Source organism: Anas acuta, chromosome W, assembly GCF_963932015.1.
Source record: "Anas acuta chromosome W, bAnaAcu1.1, whole genome shotgun sequence".
Classification (NCBI taxonomy): domain Eukaryota; kingdom Metazoa; phylum Chordata; class Aves; order Anseriformes; family Anatidae; genus Anas; species Anas acuta.
Genome location: NC_089016.1, coordinates 15886965 through 15911713, shown reverse-complemented (window position 1 = coordinate 15911713; position 24749 = coordinate 15886965). Strand labels below are relative to the sequence as shown.

The 24749-nt window shown below is 43.8% G+C and overlaps 2 protein-coding genes across 2 annotated transcripts in view; one reads left to right on the top strand and one right to left on the bottom strand.

Moving 5' to 3' along the window:
* LOC137846962 (uncharacterized) overlaps positions 1-24749 on the top strand; it is a 176037-nt gene that overhangs the window by 101273 nt on the left and 50015 nt on the right. The gene's annotated exons all lie outside the window — the stretch shown is intronic.
* The window catches only part of LOC137846966 (uncharacterized), a 456759-nt gene continuing 441774 nt past the window's right edge, over positions 9765-24749 (bottom strand). Inside the window, exon 2 of the mRNA XM_068665121.1 lies at positions 9765-10361. The gene's annotated coding sequence lies outside the window, so the exon portion shown is untranslated. The remainder of the gene's footprint in view (positions 10362-24749) is intronic.

The window sequence follows — 24749 nt, the reverse complement described above, 5'->3', positions numbered from 1 at the left end:
CTCAGCTGCCCACCTGAGTAAAACCACCACATAAGGTAGAAGACTTAGAAAAACAGGATGAGCAGTGTGAGAACAGTAAAAAACAAAGATCAGAAGTTCTCAAAACATTAGAAAGGATAAATTAAAGGGTTGAAAAAAAGAAAAATTGTACATATATGGTATAGAGGAGCGTCAAGTAGCTTGTGAACCTGTAGTACTCAGCCAATAAGGAAACAGGGGAGGTGATCAGGTGTCGGGTAATAGGGAATAAAAGGTTGTGATTTGTTTACTAAAATGCACTCCTAATTGGCAGGATGCCCTTCATTGCAATCGCGAATAAAATAGCTTCACAGAAGATTCTGTCTGAAGAAAATTATTTGAGATTTTTCTCACACAAGTAACTTTAAAAATGACATTTTTACATTCCACAGATCTGAACCACTGAGTTCAGACCTGACAACTACAGGTATCTCATATAATCTGCTGCATAAATTTACTAAACTTCCCTTTACTTCAGAAAGAGAAGCATCTCAAAAATGGTTAGTTCTTGCCTCACAGTTGCAAGAATGTCTTTGTCCTATTATGCTATAACTTCTTGCACAATTGGTACATCTCTCATGAACATTTCTTCAGAGGACTTCCTCACCAGTACCACTTCCAGTGGTCTTTATTTCTTTCCTCCTTTTGCGAAGTATTAGACCATGTTTGTCAATCTACAACTCCCACCTGTGACCATCTACTGCCTCTAGGTCATCTCCTTCTCAATTGTTCCAAAGGATAAACACTCCATTTATCAGAATATCAAAATATTTAGATAGTTTCCCTCAGGATTCTTAATTTTTCACCATGCTATTGAATGACACGGTATTTTTCTTAAGCAAGTATCCAAGGTCATGCCATATGCAAGACCTGCACCACCTTCTGATGTTCTTCTGTACTAAGTGAGGAAAGATGGTGCCCTCTGCCAGCATGAACAGGAAAACAGTGTCGTCCAGGACCATTTTGTCCCTGAAGAATAATAATTTGTCTTTCAGTGTTAACCCTTGCTGTCTCCTCTTTAGCCACTACCTCTCCCACTCAGTGATTTCTCTACAATTCTACATCTTCATAGAATCATAGAATATCCCGAGTTGGAAGGGACCCATAAGGATCATCAAGTACAACTCCTGGCACCGCACAGGTCTGCCCATAAGTTTAGACCATGTGACTAAGTGCACAATCCAATCGCTTTTTAAATTCAGACAGGCTTGGTGCAGTGACTAAGTCCCTGGGGAGCCTGTTCCAGTGTGCAACCACCCTCTCGGTGAAGAACCTCTTCACCAAGTATGTAGATTGTGCCTTGGGTAGCATTTTATCAAACACTGTAAGAGAATCCAAATAAATTAGGCTTTTCACATCTCTTTTGTCTAGAAAACCAGATATCTTTCTATCAGGAAGCTACTGGAGTAATCAGGTACAATCTGCTGTTTTGTGAACATATCTTTTTTTCAGCTAAGTTTCCAAACCATCTGAACAATGATTTCTTGCTGCAACCTTCACATTGGCACTCCTGGGAACATCATTTATTTAAGATGTTGTTTGATGCAATGGCAAAAGTCTTTGTGACTCATGAGTTTCTGTACAGAAACATATTTCTGATATAGATAATACATTCATTGGCAATTATGGGAAGTTTTGTTGATGTTGCTGTGTTTATTTCTGGTGTTATAGAAAGCGTAAATATGCTTTAAAAAAACAAAAATCATCTGCATTCAGATGACTACTGAATAAATAAGAAACTGAGTCTTCTTCTCTGTTTTTCTCTAGTTATGTCTGGTCAGACTTTTAATTAGTGTAGCATATTGGATCCCTTCTCAGTTGCTTTCCACAGTGGCTGGCCATTTACATCTGTATACAGTGGGTGTTAAACAGTGCAGCTCTGATGTGCCTTATTTTTACAGTGACCTTTCACAGGTGTGAATAATTATACAAGGTACCAGAGACTGGTAAAACAGCCCATCTTTGGACAGTAGACAGATTACCAGCTGGTATGTGTTTGAGTGGTCTCCTAAGGGAAAATGTCACTGAAGCATAAAGCAGGATGGGATGCAGCAAGACTGTTTTTGTGTGTCAAACTTTCGATTCTGTTCTGCTTTTTTAAAATCTCTTTAAATCTCTTTTAATTAATTAAGCCACAGAATTACTACATGGGTGTTCACAATCTGCAATCAACCAGGTTAACACAGCATAGACAGTTACTGATCATCATATGAAGTGGCTTTGCTCTCTTTTTGCATCACAATATGGATGCGCTAAGCAAATACATCCATATGACATAGTAACAGCAGATATTGGCTTAATCTGGTGCCAGTCCCAGAGGTTCATTATAAATCTAACATTCTGGTCCTAATGCCTGTCTCCACTGTCTCCCTTGGATTACACTGGGGCTTTGCAAACCTAGCAAGGGGGAGACATTGATACCAAGACAACACTGTGTTTAACCATAAAGAAACAACATTGTATAAGTAGAGCAATCCTGCTTAGATAATTCCAGGGAAATAATCTTCTATTTACCAGTTATGGTAAACTATTCTTAGCTTTTTCAGTACCTAAACATAGACATTGATGCCATAGTTGAGGATACAGATTTGCTCTGGTCTGACAAGGAATAAATCAGTCTTCTGCTGGAAGTTTTGCACTCACACTGCCTTTGCCAGCTTAGCATTGCCACCTTTCACATCAGCTTTTTGGGTCATCCTTTTGTTTGTGGCATCTATTATAACAAAAACTTGACTGCTTATTACAACAGGTGAATATGCTAGTCAGAGCTTGTCAAGTAAGAATGATCCCAAATGAGAATCTTACCATTGTCATGTGCCCATATACCCAGTAAAGGTAAAAATGTAGATTTTCCATTGGAGGGAGGGCTTTACACATCAGCACACGTGGCTTTTTTTTTTTCAGGCTAAAAGCTCTGCCAGAGGGAGAGGTTTTCCTACTAACAGTTCCCTGAAAGATTTCTTAACAAACTGATCTCAAGCTTCAGTTTGGGGAGAAAACCAGAAACATGTTGCTCTGTTCAGAGATCTGATGGAAATGTTTATGTACTCCTACTCAGCCTAACTCAACTGATTGAAAAGATTGTTAGTAAAAAAAAAAAAGGTGGTAGAAGAGGGGTGAACTAGAAGTGCTCTCCAAGGTCAGCTGTTTGCCTCTGTAATTCAAAGTAACTAGTAAAATGCACCAAGATTCACAAAATGTTTCTCTTCTGCTTGCTAAGCAGCTGGTCCATTTCAATGACTAGTTCAAATCTATCCTTTTGTGTTTCCTAGTCTTCAGTGCTGTGCTCAGGCTTTTCTATCTGCACTCCTTTTTTGTTATATTTCTTGATTATCTATTCTTATTTGTCATAATTTCATTCTCACTGTTGTTAATACAATGATCTTGTTCTATCAAATCGTATATTCCAAAATATCCCTCCAGTATAACTATTTTTTTAACCCATTGTCTATGGATCTCATCTGGAAATGGATCTACCACCTCTCTCTTTCTTGTCTTTTGTTACTGCTTTAAGTAGACTGTCTTACTATGACATTCTGGACACATTCATCAGTTGTTTCCCAAAATGGTTGCCACATCTTTGATTTCTGATATGGTTTATAATCAGTGAAGGCCAAAAATGTGCTTCAGATCTTGCTCTTTGTTCCTTCAGGTAATGGGGGAAGGCACTGCTGACTGTGAAATTCTTATTTAATTTTCATCCTGATATAAAATAGTAACTTATTAGTATAACACTGTGAAATTAATTTTGAAACACCAATCATTGTTTGATTTCATTTTATCCAATCAAATCTATCACTTTCAAGGTACTCTTGCAACTGAATTTGAAATATGGCTTACTTAGCATACTGGGGAGCCTTTTCATTCACTTTGTTTTTGTGCCCAAACACCACTACAACAGAGAGAAGCCCTTCTGAGTTAAATTCTTCCTTCCTTATTTATTAATTAATTAATATTTATGACAGTAGCACCTATGTCTACCCATATTATTTGAGCTCTGAATCTTGCTTCATTTATGACATTTAGCCTGGTTTCTTAATAGTTCTTGCTTCCAGGAGACATGTTCTGTGTGAGTCAGCCAGAGCTTATTTTACTAAACAGCTACTGTCAGCTATCACCAGCATTATGAAAACTGTGGTTGTATTTGTATGCCACCATGGGAGACAGAATCTTTGAAGTCCTGAAATTGTATATATAATTTACATTTTGATTAGGTGAATAAATCACTTGAATGAAATACCAGTTGTAAAAGATTTGGAGACCTTGGAAGGCCTCCAGGTCTAGGATGAGTCTGGGTTCCAGGGCCACATTGTGGTTCCAGTAACAGATAAACAGATAGAGACTAACAGAAAGAAAAGCCTAGAATGTGATTTCTGGGGAGCAGGGTAAAGTTTCTGTGAAAGTAAAAATTCTTTGGGAATTTTCTGGGTGAAGACATAAGCAAGGTCTCACCACAAATTGCTTTTCCCCTCACTGAAAAGCAGTCTGTGTCCATTTTAAGAAGAGATCAGCTTTGAAAGAATGAAAAAGCATTGAAAATATCTCCTCTGCCTATTGGTTATTATGCTTTCTGCTGTCTTTAGACCTCTTTTGGGCCTGTCTTTGGTTTGCTGTCTTGGGTTTCTTCTGTACCTCTGCTGCAAGAACTGATTCACTCATGCTTTTTCCAAGTACTCATTACAAACCTTACACTCTGCACCTGGGCTAATACAAATCCCTCTTCAGCCTCTTGCTGCGTTGAAGCTGATCTATTTATGCCTGGGGATTGTTGCAGTAGCCAGACAAGAGAGATAAGGGTACTGCAAGGGTGTGCTTGACTTCTGCTGTCCCGCAGTTCCAGGGGAACTCATAACTGCAAGATATCATGGAGACTGAAAGAAATTTTACAAAATTCAGGGAGAATCTGTCTATTGATTACTATTGGCTAGATAGAACTGTCAGTAGAAAAAGTTGCACTACCCATGCTCTGTCCTTACACTGTCTCTTAAGTGCTCCTTGCTGGCTTCTTTCAGCAAAGGTATAGGTGGATTTCAGCTCTGTTCTCCCTTTAACAGTGATTCAATGCAATGCAGAGAAGCAGAGGAGTTCTGCCTGAAGCAGCGCTAAGACACCCTGAGGACAGTGACTCTTTGTGAAGGAGCCAAAATATTCTCTCTCCCTCTGCCATTTTCAGGCCTCACAAGAAATTGCAAGTAAGAGGGTTTAATAAGTTGGTATTCACTAGTATATGTGATGGCAAACATTTCCTCTGTGATCAGAATAGTAAATCAATGTGGCAAGAGCTGTTTGGTGAATGACTTTAATGAAAGCCACCATCATTATAGGTATCATAAACTGTCGGCATATTGAGTTTCATAAGGTGATTCAGCCATACCGATTTTACTAGCATTCAGCCTCTTTTCCACTCACGTGTGTGAAGAAACCTCTATTAACTGAAGATGAGGTAAAGTTGTACTAAATTTAGCCCAGGCTGGTCAGAGATGCTCTAGTTTGAATGTGTGCAGTAGATATCAGAAAAGCAACATCCCTGAGTACTACTACTCAGGGATGTACTCAGTATTACTTTGGCTAAAATTCCTTGTCTATCCTGTAGGGAACACACACAATCACAGAACAGCTGAGGTTGGAAGGGACCTCTGGAGAACATCTAGTCCAACCCACTGCTTGAGAAGGATCAGCCAGAGCAGGTTGTTCAGAACCATGTTCAGATGGGTTTTGAGTATCTGTTAGGATGGTGTTTTAGTGATATGGTTTAGTGGAGGACTTGTTAGTGTTAGGTCAGAGGTTGGACTAGGTGATCTTGGAGGTCTCTTCCAACCTAGATGATTCTGTGATTCACAACCTCTTCTAGTGTTTAACCATCCTCATAGTAAAAAAACAACAACAACAACAATGTTTTCTTATGTTTAAGCAGAATTTCCTGTTTTTCAGTTTATTTCCATTACTTCTTTTCCTGCCACTGCTGAGAAGAGTCTGGCTCTGTCTTCTGTACTGTCCTCTATCAGGTATTTATATGTATTGATAAGATACCCCTGAGCCTTCTTTTGTCCAGGGTGAACAGTCTCCTTGTAAGAGAGATGCTCCAGGCCTTTTTCATCTTTGTGGTCCTTCGCTGGGCTCACTTAGCATGTCCCTGTCTCTCCTGTACTTCAGAGACTAGCACTGGACCCAGCACTCCACATGTCTCACTGGTGCTGAGCAAAGAAGGACCACCCCCCTCAACCTGATGGCAATGCTTTGCCTAATGCAGCCCAGTGGACTGTTGGAATTTTTTTCACATTGATGGTTCATGGTCAACTTGTCCATCAGGAAAAGAGTGATAAAAAGACAGACTCCCAGGGCCTTCTTCGCAAAGCTGCTTTCCAGGCAATCTTCCCACAGCATACTAGTGCCTGGGGCATTCCTCCCTAGGGACAGGACTTGACACTTCCCTTTCTTGAGATTTATGGCATTCCTGTGTACTTGTTCCTTTAGGTTGTTCAGGTCCCTCTGAGAGGCAGCACACCCATCTCCTGTATCAGCCTCCCAGTTCTGTATCTTCTCCATACCTACTGTGTCCCTTTGTCCAGCTCTTCAATGAAGATATTAAATAGTATCAGCCCCAGTATAGGTACCCCAGAAACCCTGGAGTACACCACTAATGACTGGCTTCTGGCTGGACTTTGTACTGCTGATTGCAACAACAGGCAGGAATGAAGTCCTGCAGAAGATAATCAGAGCTGGCACCTTGGAGGACCATTTTCTGGAGCAGAGCAGCTCTACCCACAGAGGGAGGACAACCTCAGCAAAGCTAACACTGCCCTCATGAACATCTCCCATAACAACATTGTACGCCATTTTAAGAACCATTTCACCACAGCAAAAGGAGAGCCCAACATTAGCAAGGTGAACATGTAAACATTTAGGAAGCAGTAACTCCTCTCCTCTCCTGCAAGTGGCCTGAACCATGAGGCTGAAGGTACACAGTGCCTTCTTGGACCCTACACCTCTTAACTTTCAATTCAAAGCCATATCAAGAGTCAAAGATCCCGTTCTCTTCAATTCTCACTTTTCCTACACTGCACTCAGTGAAATAAATATTCATATTTCATTTTTGTCTCATCTTAATTCCCCCCAGGAAGTAAATATCCCTTCCCTTATTGTCCCATGACTCATCCACAAACCTTCCCACTTCTAACTATTTTATTTTGTCTTGTCTCATGCTTGCTTATCTTGGGTAAAATTCTAACCTCGCTGAAGTCAGTGGCAAAACTCCCATTGACACAAACAGAGCCAGGATTTCTTCTTTTTGTTTTGATTAGATTGTGGGTGTGTTTGCCTTGAATATACTTAATCTTGTCCTGGTTTGATTGTAGTTTTTGGAAAAGGGCCATGCTGCATCTCTGTGCATTAAGCATTGTGTAAGCATATGCGACTTACAGGATAATAATTAGTATGAAGGGTTTACTGTAGCAGTTTGGAAAGGTGTGGATGGAAGTAAATAAAGGAAATCAAACATAAGTTTCCACTTTGTAGGCCTAATACTTATTTGCAGTGAAGGCAGGGACCACAGAAAAGAAAACATTGCTCCCATTATTAGAGGCTTGGGGCTTATAAAGCACATCCACAGAGTTATAGTGTACTACAAGAGCTATTGCAGGGAAATGCTGATGCCACAGAAAGCAAAACTGGCTGAGTGATTGCAGTGTAATAATAACTCAGACAGGCTTAATGTGAGGGAAAAATAGCACCGGTGCCAACAAGGCAGTGCTTCCACTGTTCAAATGGTACAGGAAAAAAAGTGCAGCTTGACAAATGCAAAGCAAAACACAACAGCTCGCTGAAAAGCAAGGAGACTGAGACACAGGGCAAGAGGTCTGTGTTCAAATCTGCCTTCTTACAGCATGTCTGCCTTGTGCAGAGCAGCCCAGCAGAGGCAGCCTCAGCAGGCTTTGGTGGGCAAACACAGTCAGCCGAGTGCCACGTGGGGTTATGAGCTTTATCCTCTGCCCCCACCATGGGGAAAACAGCTTCTTCTCTCCTCTTCATAGTTATTTGTGTTGTCACTGCTTTGGGATCAGAATTGCCTTTTGTAATGCTCCTTTCTGTCATTATAGGGAGTGACTTCCCAAAAGATAAGCATTTCTATTGCCAAAAGGATCCTCAAGGGAAATGGTAGAAATTTGTTTTCCTGAAGGGAAACTTTAAAACTTGACTGAAGAACATATTAAGGGGAGCCATGGGCAGTGTGGGATAGCTAAAAATGTGTGATCTGGTTTTGTGTGTAAAGATCTGTAAATTTCATAGACTGACAAACATCACAAGGTTTTGCTGTCAACAGCTGATAATGTCTTCTAGAGTAAGCAAAATCTCTAAAAGGTCCACCCTCTTCATGCACTAAGGTTGCCAGAAGTGAGCAGAGACTATTTTGGGACTTTTTGTCCAACTCTGTCCTATGAAAAATATCTAAATTATTTATCTCCTGGGACAAGGCAGTGATTCTGCAGTTTGTTAAGCACATCCTCATGACATGGAGGAGTGGACTGGGTATGTTTAGTGGAGTCACTACCCAAAAGTTTTGTTCTGCTTTTTAGCCAGCTTGTCAGAGCTTTTTTGAAACATTCGTGTTTAAGTTTGTAATGGAAGAAATGGGTGATACAGACATCTGTAGAGGTATGAAATGGAGCTCTGCATTTATCACAGCTGGCACTAACACTACCAGGAGGTGTGGGACTGACTTGACCAGGAAAAGTTCTGTTGCAGTTCCCTTGGCCCAATTCATCCTGTGTCTGTTTGAGATCATCAAAAAATATTCAGAATTGATGAACTGCCAGAATCCTAGCAGAGGTTAAAACTCTTCTTTTAGCCACTTTTTTCTGTGTCTCGCAGTTATGTGAAGAGAAATACTCACCGATCTAGGCTGTGCTTTCTAGGTGTTGACAAAAATTCTAAGACACTAGAAGACTCCGTCAGATAAAAGCAAATCTGCTGCATAGGTCACAAATATAGCTGGCCAGTCTAAAATCTTGAACCATATTCCAGCAGAAGACAAGACCTAGAGCTGTGAAAATAAGTAATTATTAGTAACTTGATATAGATTTTAAGGTTTATTTTAACTTTCTTTGGGGAAGTAACATTATTTAATTGACTTAACATTACTCCATATTTATTTTTTTTTAATCAAGAAGCTCTTGACCTTCTGTAGTCTTCAAAAATATTATTCATTGTGAATATTCCAGTTTCACAACGCTGTTTATATATACACTGGTGGCATTTCCTTCCCTATTATGTGTCTTCAGCAAATAATGTGCATACAGTGGGAATTTCAGACTTGCATTTCAAATATTACCTTTTTTGAGCATAAAGTCTGCAACTGAAAATTTGATCTTAAAATCCAATTAAACTGATTTCTGGCAATATTTATGGAAAGTGAACACAAAGAGAGAAGAGATTCCACCAAGGGGAAGCCACAAAAACTTTTCTGTTGACTATGCATAACAAATCTCTTTGAGATGCATGCTCCATGCTACTCAGTGCTTTTAGTTGCTAATAGCAAAGCAAAATTTAAACAAACACTATATTTACCTAGTTTAAAAAAAAAAGTTTAAATTTTCAAATAGTTTATTAGGAATCATTATGAATGTAAGCACCAAGTGATATGAATGTAAGCACCAAGTGATTTTTTTGTGTGTGAAATGTTTAAAAACTAGCAAGAAAAAATATCTTTTTAAAAAGGAATTTACAGATGTCAAACACAGAAGGGTGTCGTGGTTTAACCCGGCCGGCAGCTAAACACCACGCAGCCGTTCGCTCACCCTCCCCCCTCCCTCTCTGGGACGGGGGAGAGAAATGGAAAGTGAAGCCCGTGAGTTGAGATAAAGACAGTTTAATAAGACAGGAAAATAATAATAACAAAATAATAATAACAATAATAACAATAATAATAATAATATGGTGATAATAGGGAAATAATAATAATATGTACAAACAAGTGATGCACAATGCAATTGCTCACCACTCGCTGACCGATGCCCAGCCTAACCCCGAGCAGTCCGGCCCCCTCCCCCCGGCTAGCCACCCCTATATATTGTTTAGCATGACGTCAGATGGTATGGAATACCCCTTTGGCTAGTTTGGGTCACCTGTCCTGGGTCTGTCCCCTCCCAGCTCTTACTGCACCCCCAGCCTGCCCGTTGGCAGGACAGAGCAAAAGGCTGAGATGTCCTTGGCTTAGTATAAGCACTGCTCTGCAACAATTAAAGCATCGGGGTGTTATCAGTACTCTTCTCATCCTAAGCCAAAACACAGCATTCCACCAGCTACTAGGAAGAAAATTAATTCTGTGCTAACTGAAACCAGGACATCTATCCACCCCTTATTCCATACCATTTATGTCATGCTCAGGTTACACTCTTTTCCATACATTCTAATTAGTCACCTATAGTAATCATGGTAGTGATAACATACAGTGTAATATACTAATTAACATGGTACAATTCAGTTCATGGGCTATTCTCACCCAGTATTAAATCTCCTTGAGGTACACACCGCACCTCTCCGTTCTTTTGCATCACCCACCAAGTGTATCCAGGTCCCTGAGCGAAAACAATTCCACGAATAGGTTTGCCTTTTCCTGAGGCAGGAGTAGCCCAGACTGTTTTACCCAGCATATTTTTTACATGCACTACAGGAACTTTATCCCCATCTACAGTACGTAATAGGTTTGATTGGGCAGGTCCAGCTCGGTTGGTAGATCCCCTAGTATTGACTAACCAGGTGGCCTTTGCCAAATGCGTATCCCAGTTTTTGAACGTCCCAGCGCCCATTGCTTTCAAGGTAGTCTTTAACAGGCCATTGTATCGTTCAACTTTCCTGGAGGCTGGTGCATGATAGGGGATGTGATACACCCATTCAATACCATGTTCTTTGGCCCAAGTGTCTATAAGGTTGTTTCGGAAGTGAGTCCCATTGTCTGATTCTATTCTTTCTGGGGTGCCATGTCGCCATAGGACTTGCTTTTCAAGGCCCAGGATGGTGTTCCGGGCGGTGGCATGAGGCACAGGATATGTTTCCAGCCATCCGGTGGTTGCTTCCACCATTGTAAGTACGTGGCGCTTGCCATTGCGAGTTTGAGGGAGTGTGACGTAATCAATCTGCCAGGCCTCTCCATATTTATATTTCAGCCATCGTCCTCCATACCAAAGAGGCTTTGACCGTTTGGCTTGCTTGATTGCAGCACATGTTTCACAGTCATGAATAACCTGTGCTATAGCGTCCATGGTCAAGTCCACCCCTCGATCACGAGCCCATCTGTATGTTGCATCTCTACCTTGATGGCCTGAGGTATCATGGGCCCATCGGGCTATAAATAATTCACCTTTATGCTGCCAATCCAGGTCCACCTGAGCTACTTCAATCTTAGCAGCCTGATCCACCTGCTGGTTGTTTTGATGTTCTTCAGTAGCCCGATTCTTGGCCACATGAGCATCTACGTGGCGTACTTTCACAGCCAGGTTCTCTACCCGAGCAGCAATATCTTGCCACAATGCAGCAGCCCAGATGGGTTTGCCCCTACGCTGCCAGTTGTTTTGCTTCCATTGCTGTAACCATCCCCACAGGGCATTTGCTACCATCCATGAATCGGTGTAGAGATAGAGAACTGGCCATTTTTCTCGTTCAGCAATGTCTAAAGCCAGCTGAATGGCTTTCACTTCTGCAAACTGACTCGATTCACCTTCTCCCTCAGCAGCTTCTGCAACTCGTCGCGTAGGACTCCATACAGCAGCCTTCCATCTCCGATGCTTCCCCACAATACGACAGGACCCATCAGTGAACAGGGCATATTTCTTTTCATTCTCTGGCAACTGGTTGTACAGTGGGGCTTCTTCAGCACGACCCACCTCCTCCTCTGATGATATCCCAAAGTATTTGCCTTCTGGCCAGTCCATGATCACTTCCAAGATTCCTGGGCGACTGGGGTTTCCTATTCGAGCCCGCTGAGTAATCAGTGCAACCCACTTGCTCCATGTAGCATCAGTTGCATGATGCGTAGAGGGGACCCTTCCCTTGAACATCCAGCCTAGTACCAGCAATCGGGGTGCTAGGAGGAGCTGCGCTTCAGTACCGACCACCTCCGAAGCAGATCGAACTCCTTCATATGCTGCCAATATCTCCTTTTCAGTTGGAGTATAGCGGGCCTCAGATCCTCTGTATCCCCGACTCCAAAACCCCAGGGGCCGACCTCAAGTTTCCCCAGGTTCTTTCTGCCAGAGGCTCCAGGTGGGGCCGTTCTCCCCGGCTGCAGTGTAGAGCACATTCTTTACATCTGGTCCTGTTCGAACTGGCCCAAGGGCTACTGCATGGACTATTTCCTGCTTGATTTGTTCAAAGGCTTGTCGTTGTTCAGGGCCCCATTCAAACTCATTCTTCTTACGGGTTACTTGGTAGAGTGGGTTTACAATCAGACTGTAATTTGGGATGTGCATTCTCCAAAACCCCACAACACCTAGGAAAGTCTGTGTTTCTTTTTTGTTAGTTGGTGGAGACATAGCTGTTATTTTGTTGATCACATCCATTGGGATTTGACGACGTCCATCTTGCCATTTTATTCCTAAAAACTGGATCTCTCGTGCAGGTCCTTTGACTTTATTTTGTTTTATGGCAAAACCGGCTTTCAGAAGGATTTGGACTATTTTCTTCCCTTTCTCGAAAACTTCCTCTGCTGTGTCACCCCACACAATAATGTCATCGATGTACTGCAGGTGTTCAGGAGCTTCCCCCTGCTCTAGCGCAGACTGGATCAGTCCATGGCAAATGGTAGGGCTGTGTTTCCACCCCTGGGGCAGCCGATTCCAAGTATATTGGACTCCCCTCCAAGTAAAAGCAAACTGTGGCCTGCACTCTGCTGCTAGAGGGATGGAGAAAAATGCATTAGCGATATCAATTGTGGCGTACCACTTGGCTGCCTTTGATTCAAGTTCATACTGAAGTTCCAGCATGTCCGGCACTGCAGCACTCAGTGGTGGCGTGACTTCGTTCAGGCCGCGATAGTCCACTGTTAGTCTCCACTCGCCATTAGACTTTCGCACTGGCCATATGGGACTATTGAAAGGTGAATGGGTCTTGCTGATCACTCCTTGGCTCTCCAATTGACGAATTAGCTTATGGATGGGGATCAGGGAGTCTCAGTTAGTGCGATATTGCCGCCGGTGCACAGTTGTGGTAGCGATTGGCACTTGCTGTTCTTCGACCCTCAGCAACCCCACAACAGAGGGGTCCTCTGAGAGACCAGGCAAGGTAGATAATTGTTTAATGCCCTCTGTCTCTAAGGCAGCTATACCAAAAGCCCACCGGAACCCTTTTGGGTCCTTGCAATATCCTCTTCTAAGATAGTCTATGCCAAGGATACATGGAGCATCCGGGCCAGTCACAATGCGGTGCTTTTCCCACTCATTCCCAGTCAGACTCACTTCAGCCTCCAATACAGTCAACTGCTGAGATCCTCCTGTCACTCCACAAATATAGATGGGCTCTGGTCCTTTATAGCTCGATGGCATTATAGTACATTGTGCACCGGTGTCTACTAAAGCCTTATACTTCTGTGCGCGTGACGTGCCAGGCCATCGAATCCACACAGTCCAATAAACTCGATTGTCCCTTTCCTCCCCCTGGCTGGAGGCAGGGCCCCCCTAATCCTGGTCAGAATCTTCTTCGTTTCTGTGTTTGAAGGACTGTCTGCTGGAAGTTGGAGCAGCAAACTTTTCAGAGAGTCCCTTTTTCCTGATTGTTTTCTTTTGCAACTCACGTACCCGTGCCTCTAGGGTCGCGGTAGATTTTCCATCCCATTTTCTCATGTCCTCTCCATGGTCTCGTAAGTAAAACCACAGGGTGGCACGGGGTGAGTACCCACCATATCGTCTTCCTTGTGTGGGTGAACGCCTACCCCTGACAGCTGAGACACTGCTTTGTACAGGTGTGGAGGAGAATAATCTCTCTTCAAGTTGGTGAACCTTTTCAGAAAGTTTCTCCACAGTGTTCTCTTTTGGTCGGTGGACACTGGTTGGTTCAGGTGGGGAGGACAATAGATTCTCTTCAAGTTGGTGAACCTTTTCAGAAAGTTTCTCCACAGTGTTCTCTTTTGGTCGGTGGACACTGGTTGGTTCAGGTGGGGAGGACAATAGATTCTCTTCAAGTTGGTGAACCTTTTCAGAAAGTTTCTCCACAGCTGAGACGCAGGCCTGTAAGGAAGAGGAGAGACTTTCTTCGTACTGCCGGAGTTGTTTAGCCGCTTCATCCACTGTGGGTTCCTCATCCTCTTTCCAGGCCATTATTGCCAATGAGCTGGCATATGATGATGGTGCACTCCGTACAAACTTCCGCCACATGGGTCGTGTACACTTGACTTCATCTGGGTCTTTGGATGTTTGTCTGAGGTCTGGATCCTCATAAATCACTTCCCGTACGGCTAATTCCCTCAGGTACTGGATTCCCTTCTCCATAGTGGTCCACTTGCCTGGTAGACATAAAAGTTCTTCCTTGAAGGGATACCTTTCCCTCACAGCTGAGAGGAGACGCCTCCAGAGGCTGGTGGATTGTGCTCCATCTGCAATTGCTTTGTCAATGCCGGCGTCTCGAGCAAGGGATCCCAGCCGCTTGGCTTCCCTGCCGTCTAATTCCACACAATTGGCTCCAGAGTCCCAGCACCGGAGCAGCCAGGTGACAAGCTGCTCACCTATACAGCGACCAAAATCTTTTCGCACATCTCATAGCTCGCGCTCGTTTAGGCTTCGGGTAGTTACTGTTGATTTTTCGACATCCTCATCTTCCTCCTCCTGAATCCTTGATGGCCCAGCGTCGTCGTCATCTTCGTCATCTCTATACCTAGTTTTGGCAGAAGCCTTACCTGGATTGGCAGAAGACTCTCTGCGTTCTAAACGACCTGAATCTCTATACCATTTTTTCACCTTCTCTACAGGGGCAGCTTGCACTGCTACTGCTCGTTTCTCTGACTTTGTTACAGGGTCTACTACAGGGGTTGGAATACCCTCTGCAGGGGCAGCTTGCACTGCTACTGCTCGTTTCTCTAACTTTGTTACAGGGTCTGCCACAGAGGTTGGAATACCCTCTGCAGGGTCAACTTGCACTGCTACAGCTCGTTTCTCTGACCCCGTTACAGGGATTGGAATACCCTCTGCAGGGTCAACTTGCACTGCTACAGATTGTTTCTCTGACACGGCCACAGGAGCTGGAGCGGCTGCAGGAGCTGGAGCAGTTGCAGGAACTGGAGCTGTAGCGGCTACAGGAGCTGGAGCTGGAGCAGTTGCAGGAGCTGGGACTGGAGCAGCAGTAGGAGCTGGAGCTGGAGCGGCTTCAGGAGCTGGGACTGGAGCGACTGCAGGAACTGGGACTGGAGTAGCGGCCGGAGCTGGAACTGGAGCGGCTGCAGGAGCTGGAACTGGAGCGGCTGCAGGAGCTGGGACTGGAGCGGCTGCAGGAGCTGGAGCTGGAGCGGCTGCAGGAGCTGGGACTGGAGCGGCTGCAGGAACCGGAGCTGGAGTGGCTGCAGAATCCACCGTAGGGGTCACAGTGGCCGTTGGATCTGTCACAGGGCTTGGAGTGGCCGCAGGGTCTGTCACTAAGTTGATAGCAGTATCAATGGCAGCTCGATAGGCATGAGCCAGGCCCCAGCACGTTACAATGATTTGTGTTACTTTGGAACTGCCAGAATCATGACACCTTTTTTTCAAGCATTCTGCCAGTTTTTGAGGATTTTGCCATTGTTCAGGGGTGAATTTCCAACACACTGGGGGTGCCCACTGCTCTAGATGCCTGCCCATATCCACCCATACTCCCTGCCACCCACAACTATACTGCCTCCGGGCAGATCTCCGGATGAGCTTCCCAAGTAGTTGTTTAACTTTAAGCAGAACCTGAAGTGCATTCATGAGGCAGAACAACAAGACTATGGTATTCTGAGTATCCCAGAAATATTCAATATCTTGGAGAGCTATTGTGACAAGCTCAGGGGATAAGAGGGTGGTGAAGGAGGAAGGCAGAGTGATCCAGGAGGATACAGGGGTGGTGAAGGAGAAAGGGAGAGTAATCAAGTAAGAAAAAGTATCTTCCCCTTTCCCCTCCACAGATTGACTCCCTAATGGAAAAAAACAACAGGTATAATTGCTAATAGTTTCCAAGATACAGTTTCCAAAGTACAGAGTCGACGATGTTACTGAATACAAATAACAAGTTAGAGTCATGACCACATATTTCATCGTCTCATAAGCCATTGCTACAACACACAGTACCATAAAGATCTGAAACCAGGGCCTGGAGAGGATAAACAACACGACAGAGAGCAAATACGGAAAATAATGTACTATAATACTCAATTTGGAAAACAGGCGCAGCAGAGTTGAGATTAAAGCAATCAGCATTATGACAAGTGACTATTAAGCAGGTCTAATCCTTACACCAATTTTAGTTTAACACACTCTGGTCAGATCTGCCGTTATCTCAACCTTTCGGGCCCCACGTTGGGCGCCAAAAAGACTGTCGTGGTTTAACCCGGCCGGCAGCTAAACACCACGCAGCCGTTCGCTCACCCTCCCCCCTCCCTCTCTGGGACGGGGGAGAGAAATGGAAAGTGAATCCCGTGAGTTGAGATAAAGACAGTTTAATAAGACAGGAAAATAATAATAACAAAATAATAATAACAATAATAACAATAATAATAATAATATGGTGATAATAGGGAAATAATAATAATATGTACAAACAAGTGATGCACAATGCAATTGCTCACCACTCGCTGACCGATGCCCAGCCTAACCCCGAGCAGTCCGGCCCCCTCCCCCCGGCTAGCCACCCCTATATATTGTTTAGCATGACGTCAGATGGTATGGAATACCCCTTTGGCTAGTTTGGGTCACCTGTCCTGGGTCTGTCCCCTCCCAGCTCTTACTGCACCCCCAGCCTGCCCGTTGGCAGGACAGAGCAAAAGGCTGAGATGTCCTTGGCTTAGTATAAGCACTGCTCTGCAACAATTAAAGCATCGGGGTGTTATCAGTACTCTTCTCATCCTAAGCCAAAACACAGCATTCCACCAGCTACTAGGAAGAAAATTAATTCTGTGCTAACTGAAACCAGGACAAAGGGGAAGACAAGCAAAAATAAAATACGATCTTTAGACTGAGATACCCAGGGTCGCAATACATTGAAATATGTTTCAACACAGTAACTTGATATATATTTACTAAATTATTTGGCACATTCAGCATGTCCCCAGGGAACTGTTGGAGGGAACTAACAGTACATTTTTCACTCCTTCTCTGTACATTAGCAGACATAAGGTCACACTAGTATAGCAAAGATGGGTGCAGCCTCAAGCTCATTAGCTCTCAGCAAGCTAGACAGATGAGGCAGTGTGATGTTTTCCTTTCATCATTCAAGCTTGAAAGGAAACTGTCAGCAGCCACTTGCTCTTAAAACAATGAAAATTTAGGTGACAGAAATCTCATTAGCTGAAAAGTAGCATTCATGGAATCACATAATGGCCTGGGTTGAAAAGGACCTTAAAGATCATCTAGTTTCAACCCCCCTGCTCTGGGCAGGGTTGCCAATGACTAGAGCACGCTGCCCACAGCTACATCCAGCCTGGAAGATTTCATTTTTCTCCATTCAGTGGAGAAGATTTCTAGGTAAAGATTTCCCTCTTTTGCAACACATAGGCACAAACTTATTAGCAAACCATATCCTTTGAATGCAAAAAAACATTTATGAGAAGAACAAATAGAGCTTGCTAAATTACAGCAACCACGCATCAGTGAATTATATTTCTTGCAGGAAAATCAATGTCTGGGTGACTAGCTTCCTTTCAGAATAATGTATACATCTTAGACATATATACATATTTACAGAATAGCAGTTTAATCCCTAACCTTTGCCACAGAATTGATACTTTCCCTACAGATGTTTTCTTTGTCTTTCACAGAATCAAAATGCAGAAAATGCAAAGGGATATAAATGCTGTTATTCTCAGAGGTTTCCAGGCTTCAGCCATGATGTATGTTATGCCTGAAGATTAAATACCTTTTGCATTCCAATTACTGTATGTGAAAGTCTACTGATAATGTTTTATTGGTAATATTTCATTTCTGTAAACTTTTAAGCTGAGTGGGGCTGGATGCTTACGTGGATTTCCTAAAGCCCAGGATATCTAAAGCTGAAGACATCTTTACACACAGTTCTCTATTTTTAACATGCTTCAGTTCAAAACTGACCTAACACAGAGATGTTTTCCTGCTTGTTCCACTGTAAGTGGGAACTTGATGGTCTTAATGATCACTTCTGATTTCCCTGGTGGAGACAAGCTGTTGGTTTGGGTTTTTCTTGGTGATATTGTTGTTCCACAGCATTAGCAAACACTGGAAGAAGAGCACTTGCTCCTTCTAGCTCTCAGATATGAAAAGGTTGATCACTGGAGGTGTAAAAATCTTGTAGATGTCAAGCTTTCTGTAAAACTTTGTGGCACTTCACTTTCTAGGACCGTTTTGATAATCTCAGACTTAGAGGGCTCAATTTGCTCTTCAAGTTTACATTTCAGCTTCTAATATATTTTCTTAGACTACCTCCCACTCACAACATTAACTTCCCTTTAATGACTCCCTGCCTCAGCTGCTTCTTTCCCATCTTTTATGATCTTCCCAATTCCTACCTTTCCTTAGCTCCGTAGGGCCCATTCTCTCTCCAAGAAGCAGAAATTCAGTCATCTCTATTATTGCTACTGTGCTAGTGCTGACGAGCCCAAACTGCCTGTCAGTGCAGCCAGAAGAGGGTCTCCTGAGTTTATCTCCATGGTCCAGCTGCCATTAATTTACTTCCTGTTCCAGCAGGGGACTGCCAAATGATGGTCTCTGAGCCCCATGTAGGTGACCTTCTCATCTCCTGAACACCTCTCAACCCTTCAATTTGTGACTTGCCACAAACCCCCATGGACCACAGACTGTGTTTGTGGTGCACTTCTGCATCCCTGTTTCTGCAGGAAGTTTCTACATTGTGCCTTCTGCTCTTTTTGACTTTGTCCTCTAAGCCAGACTCTTTCCTTCAGCTTGCAAAGAATTCTCTCCCAGTTGCTTTCTCATAGGTAGTCTTACACAATACTCAGACCCAAACCTGCCACAGCCACACTCTCAGTCCTCTTCTTTACACTGGAATTTTTGAGAGAGTTTGCAAAGACTTGCATCCTGCAGTACACTCCGTTTTTGCCTAAAATTACATTTTCCTGATTTGCTTCTTTTTTTCCTTTAGATTATTTTTAAAATTACCATAGATAATATAGCAGTGGATAAAATTGCTTTCACAGTCCTTCTGTATAAATAATAACCAACTTGGATGGAGTTTGCAACTAGGGAAAATAGAATCATAGAATCATAGAATATCCTGAGTTGGAAGGGACCCTTAAGGATCATCAAGTCCAACTCTTGACACCGCACAGGTCTACCCAAAAGTTCAGACCATGTGACTAAGTGCACAGTCCAATCTCTTCTTAAATTCAGACAGGCTCGGTGCAGTGACCACTTCCCTGGGGAGCCTGTTCCAGTGTGCAACCACCCTCTCTGTGAAGAACCCCCTCCTGATGTCAAGCCTAAATTTCCCCTGCCTCAGCTTAACCCCGTTCCCGCGGGTCCTGTCACTGGTGTTGATGGAGAAAAGGTCTCCTGCCTCTCGACACCCCCTTACGAGGAAGTTGTAGACTGCGATGAGGTCTCCCCTCAGCCTCCTCTTCTCCAGGCTGAACAGGCCCAGTGCCCTCAGCCGTTCCTCGTACGTCTTCCCCTCCAGGCCTTTCACCATCTTCGTAGCCCTCCTCTGGACACTCTCCAACAGTTTCATGTCCTTTTTATACTGTGGTGCCCAGAATTGCACACAGTACTCGAGGTAAGGCCGCACCAGCGCAGAGTAGAGCGGGACAATCACCTCCCTTGACCTACTAGCGATGCCGTGCTTGATGCACCCCAGGACACGGTTGGCCCTCCTGGCTGCCAGGGCACACTGCTGGCTCATATTCAACTTGCTGTCTACCACGACCCCCAGATCCCTCTCTTCTAGGCTGCTCTCCAGCGTCTCATCGCCCAGTCTGTACGTGCAGCCAGGGTTTCCCCGTCCCAGGTGCAGGACCCGGCACTTGTAGGTCAAAACAATGTGACTAAATCATTCCAAAATAATCATCAGAAAGAATCAGTGGTGGTTTTACCGTGCTAGGCAGCTGAACTCCACCACAACCGCTCTCTCACTCCCCCTCCTTAGATGAGGAGGGGAAAAAGTAAAGGAAAGAACAACTCACGGGTTGAGATAAGGATAACTTAATTAAAGGGAAAAAATAATTATTAAGGAAAGATAATTATTAATTAAACAACTAAAGGGGAAAAAAGGGGAAGGGGAAAAGGGAGAAAAACAAACAAACAAACAAACAAACAAAAAACAAATAAAGGCTGTGTGGCAGAGGAAAGAAATTACTCTCTATTTCCCACAAATGAGCGATGATTGACCACATCCTTGAAGCAGGGCCTCAACACACGTAGCCAGTGCTTGGGAAGACAGACTTTTTCACAACGAGAGCCCACCCCTCCCCTCTTCTTCCTGTTTCCACCTTTTATTGCTGAGTGTGACATCATATGGTATGGAATATCCCTTTGGTTGGTTTAGGTCAGCTGCCCTGGTGATGTTTCTCTTCTCACTTTTTGCCCACCCCCTAGGAGGGTTAGAGAGAGTCCTGATGCTGTGCCAGCACTGCTCAGCAGCAGACACAACACTGGAGTGATACCACTGCTGTTCTAGCTACAAGTGCAGAGCACAGCACTGTATAGGCTACTGCAGGGAAAGTTAACATCCCAGCCAGACCCAGTACACACCCACAGGGTTTATGCGAACAGATTCAAACCTGCCAGGACTTTGGCATCTATCACCATCTCAAGTACTTAAGGGCAGGATTCACCAACGCTTTATGAGTCAAGGAAAAAAAACAAAAAGACCAAAACTTCAAAACTATTTTTCATCTGCATTTTTTTCAGGTTTATTTGATCTTCAGAGCACTCTGTATTCAGTTGTGTGCTTTATCAAGTTGTACGTTGTAGCCACATCAGCTATTTAGCATGGTTAGGCCTGAGCTTCTCTGGGGAGTCTTCAGAAAAACAGAGGAGAAATGGAAAAATATCTTGGTCATTGGTATTTGCTATTTATTGCCAACCAAACAGAAGGTCAGTGTAGTTATCTGTTAACACCCCTGCAAGCAACTCTTTCTCAGTTTATGAATTTCTCTAAGGAAAGCCTAAACCAGGGGTTTTTGGGTTCATCAGACCACGGTGGCCATTCAGGGCCTATGGCAACACAGGGTCTGACAACTAGTCCTCAGCAGGGCAAGTTTTCATCCTCATATCTACAGACCCATCTGTTGTGTCTGCAACCTGAAAATATTAACCAATGCACAACACAATTTTAGCTATTCTGCTTTTCACCTGCTTTCCAGTTTGAGACCAAAGTAAGTGCAAAGTTGTCCATCTTCCAGTTATTATCTTTTGTATTTATGCTAGCCATGAGCCTGAACCTTAAACAAAACAAAGACAAGCCTTAGCTCCCAATTCCTCCCACCTAATTTGAGCCATTTATACCACGATTTGGAAGTATACTCCATGGTTGACACCATTTTCTGTAATGAGACAAAAAATCCTGGATACAAATACTCCTACGCATAGGAAAGTCTGAAGCTGGAAATGTGTGGCTTGTCCTAAATTTACATAGCACCTTTCCTCTGGAAACCTCCATTGTTTTACTGATGGCAACTACACAGCACCACACTCTGGCAGCAGCTTGCCAGAAGGGAAACTGAGGCAAGTTATCTAAAAGCAGTGTAAGGCAGGAAAAAAGAGACATCAGTGACCCAAATTGTCCATCACTGGAGAAGAAGATGGGGAGAATCCAAAGTCAGCTTCATTTCTTTGTCAAGCCCATTGGTTTCATGCTAACAATCGGCTCATGCCAGTCATCATTTTCACCTCTAAAAGAGTTTATGAAGAAGCCACTTCACAAAAAACACTTCCCTAGACTCTTCACTTTTCCCAGATGAAACATTTTCCAACATGAAGTAACAATAACTATAATAATAATAAAAAAAAAGAACATAAATGTATTATTTTGAAAGAGAGGAGAGAAAAAAAAAGACCTTTTGTGAATCCCACCCTGTATTTCATATTTCTCCAGTGAAGCTCGCATTCCATTATTCAGATTCCAAAAGCAGAGATAATTTGTTCCAAATATTTTCAAAGGCAATCAGCAGCATTGACTTACATTCTTTCCAGGGTTGGTTGAAAACTGTGAAAATTTCTAAACACTAATGGAGGAGTGAGCAAGGGGGAGGGATAAGGGATGGGGGAGAAGGTGAGAGGGGACACTGAGGGAAAAGGAGGAGAGGAAAGAAAGAGAAAAAATGCAGAAAGGAATATGCTGAGGATCTATTTGCTTATATTGTCACAGTTATGACTCCTTGAGCAGATCTGGAGAGACAAGTATGCTTGCCAGCAACATATTTCCAGATCCTCCTGCAGAGCCTTCCTACCCTCAAGCAGATCGACACACGCACCTAACTTGGTGTCATCTGCGAACTTACTGAGGGTGCACTCAATGCCCTCATCCAGATCATCGATGAAGATATTAAAGAGGACTGGCCCCAGTACCGAGCTCTGGGGAACACCACTAGTGACTGACCTCCAACTGGATTTGACTTCATTCACCATGACTCTTTGGGCCCAGCTACCCAGCCAGTTTCTAACCCAACAAAGCGTATGCCAGTCCAAGCCAAGAGCAGCCAGTTTCTTGAGGAGAATGCTGCGGGAAACAGTGTCAAAAGCCTTGCTGAAGTCAAGGTAGACCACATCCTCAGCCTTTCCCTCATCCACCCAGCGCGTCACTTTGTCATAGAAGGAGATCAGGTTTGTCAAGCAGGACCTGCCTTTCATAAACCCATGCTGACTGGGCGTGATCACCTGCTTGCCCTGCAAGTGCCACGTGATGACACTCAAGATAATCTACTCCATGAGCTTCCTTCCTGAGGTCAAACTGACAGGCCTATAGTTCCCTGGGTCTGCCCTCCAGCCCTTCTTGTAGATGGGCGTCACGTTTGGTAGCCACCAGTCAACTTGGACCTCCCCCAATAGCCAGGACTGCTGATAAATGATGGAAAATGGCTTGGCCAGCTCCTCCGCCAGTTCTCTCAGTACCCTCAGGTGGATCCCATCTGGCCCCATCGACTTGCGCACATCCAAGTGCTGTAGCAGGTCGCCAACCATTTCTTCATGGATAGTGAGGGCCACATTCTGCTCCCCATCCCCTTCCACCAGTTCAGGGTACTGAGCATCCAGAGAACAACCGGTATTGCCGCTAAAGACTGGTTTCAGTTAGGACAGAGTTAATTTTCCTCCTAGTAGCTGGTAGGGTGCTATGTTTTGGCTTAGGATGAGAAGAGTGCTGATAACACCCCAATGTTTTAATTGTTGCAGAGCAGTGCTTACACCAAGCCAAGGACATTTCAGCTTCTTGCTCTGTCCTGCCAACGGGCAGGCTGGGGGTGCAGCAAGAGCTGGGAGGGGACAGACCCAGGACAGGTGATCCAAACTAGCCAAAGGGGTATTCCATCCCATCTGACATCATGCTAAACAATATATAGGGGTGGCTAGCCGGGGGAGGGGGGCCGGACTGCTCGGGGTTAGGCTGGGCATCGGTTAGCAGGTGGTGAGCAATTACATTGTGCATCACTTGTTTCGTACACATTATTATTAGTAGTACTATTATCATCATTATTGTTATTATTAGTATTGTTATTATTATTTTCCTGTCTTAATAAACTGTCTTTATTAAAACTCACAGGCTTCACTTTCCCATTTCCCCCATCTCAGAGAGGGAGGGGGGTAGGGTGAGTGAACGGCTGCGTGGTGTTTAGCTGCCGACCGGGTTAAACCACAGCACTTCCCAATAACACCATCTGTAAGAACATCAGCCCAACCATGTTTTCATAACCAGGCCTCAATATGACCATGAAATCAAAACAAAACAAATCAAAACAAAGCAGTTTTTCCAACCACCTGGAAAGTTTCTCCAGGATTTCTGAATTAAAAGAGCCAGTGCAGGAAACTTTGGCCTGATTCAGCCACAGCTATGCTTCCTTGTAGCCCATGGTGCAAATGTCCTGCAGATTTAACCACAATCAGAGCTTCCTTTTGGGCAAGGCCTTTTCCCAAGGTCTTTCTGTGGAAACTTTTGTCATCTGGCACCACCATGCCAGGTTCATTGTGCTCTGCCTCCAGTCCTTAAGCATTGCCATCTGTGAGCAATACTGAAAGAAGTTTTGAAAGCAACAGGACAGTAAGACAGAAGCAGTTGCTAGGGTTCAACTCTGAGCTAAGTGACTCTCAACCACCAGAAGCATTTACCCTTTGTCAATGCAGCTATTTTGCATCCCTGGCAAGCCATGGGACCTTGAGATGGGTAAATTGGGAAGGTTCAGTCTGTTTCACTCTGATCTCATTTTAAATGACCTTAAGATCCTTTCTGCTGGTACAGCATTTCTCACCTTGTTTTAAATTCCAATTCCATGTCCCTAAACATGCTTTCACAGGGACAAGGGCACACTATAGGATCCTGGTCAATAACTGTTCAAAAACACAAAGATTTTAGCACTTCATCCTCTATCTTCCAAAGAAAAT